Source organism: Apteryx rowi, unplaced genomic scaffold (genome assembly GCF_003343035.1).
Source record: "Apteryx rowi isolate R43461 unplaced genomic scaffold, aptRow1 scaffold_932, whole genome shotgun sequence".
Taxonomy (NCBI): Eukaryota; Metazoa; Chordata; class Aves; order Apterygiformes; family Apterygidae; genus Apteryx; species Apteryx rowi.
Window position 1 is genome coordinate 179,937 of NW_020451241.1, and position 1,375 is coordinate 181,311.

General features: G+C 40.7%; 1 non-coding gene across 1 annotated transcript; it reads right to left on the reverse strand.

Annotated features, from left to right (window-relative positions):
• Nucleotides 1–520: 520 nt before the first annotated feature.
• On the reverse strand, nt 521–592 carry TRNAD-GUC. Its single transcript has one exon. It is a non-coding gene; the product is annotated as a tRNA-Asp (tRNA).
• Nucleotides 593–1,375: the final 783 nt, after the last annotated feature.

The following is a 1,375-nucleotide window of genomic DNA, read 5'->3' on the forward strand; positions in this document are numbered from 1 at the left end:
AGGGAAAAGTCTTCCTTTCTCCAGACGCTCTCCGTGGTCTGGGGTTCCTGAGGGCTGGTCTTAGCAGTAAAGACTGAAGCAAAGAAGTCTTCTTCTCTGTATCATTCGCCATCAGGGCCCCTGCCCCATTCAGTAGCAGGCCCACATTTCCCTAGTCTTCATTTTCTTACTGATGTATTTAAAGACACCCTTCTTTCTTGCTGTCCTTGACATCCCTTGCCAGATTCAATTCTAAATGGGCCTTGGCCTTCCTAGTCAGGTCCCTGCACACATGGGCAATGTTCCTATAATGCTCCCAAGCGGCCTCTCCCTGCTTCCATCTTTTGTTTTGCCAGGAGCTCCTTTCCTTGTTCATCCACGCAGGTCTCCTGCCCCCCTTGCTCGACTTCCTGCTCATTGGGATGCACCGCTCTTGAGCTTGGAGGAAGCAATCCTTGAATATTAACCAGTTCTCTTGGACCCCTCTTTCCTTCTAGGGCCCTGTCCCATGAGATTCTTAAAGAAAAACTTGCCCTTTAGCTTCCCCGTCGGGGAATCGAACCCCGGTCTCCTGCGTGACAGGCGGGGATACTCACCACTATACTAACGAGGAACTAACATAGCATTGCTTCTTTAAGATTGGAAGGCATAATGGCACCTCGTTTCTAAGAGGAAAAACCTGTTGGGGAAGCAATGCCCATATAGCAAATACAGAAGTTAATGAACACAAGAGGGAGTGATCAAATTCCTACTTTCCCATGCTTTCAACTTTAACTTGAAGCCTAGACACTCAAGAGACATTTTTACTATATCTTCTCTAATTCCCTTCAAGAGTATTCACCAAGCTGATATTTCAAAATGAAAGCTTCATTGTTGCAATGCCACTCTCACTTTACTTTGGGTTAATTGCTTCACAGAATCTTGGCTATTATTTTATGACATTTAGAAAATGCTACATTGTAACCTTGAAATGAAATGGTCAGGTGAAAGAAAAGCTGTAATTTTATCTCATTAAATATATAATTTTTAAAGGCCCAAATAAAAGCAAAATAATCCATTGTGACAAATCTGGGTTTACTTGCCTTTGATATTTTTATTTTTTTTCTCACTGTTCTTCCAAAAGGAAATAAAAATCGGAAAGAAAACAAAGAATACTAGTATGTTGAAATAGTAATCTTATTAAGTTTTGTCAAAGTCAGAGCTCATTTTTTCTTAAGATTCCATACTGCCATTCATCTGAATTTATCAACTCACATACAAAATACAGTTCACATTTTGAAAAGGGCTTTTTTCCCCGTGAGACAGAGCTTAGAAATTGACAATTGAAAGCAGATATAGTATGTCTTAGTGGAATGAATTCAGCTGCCTCAACAAACAAGTCAGATTGACATAACAA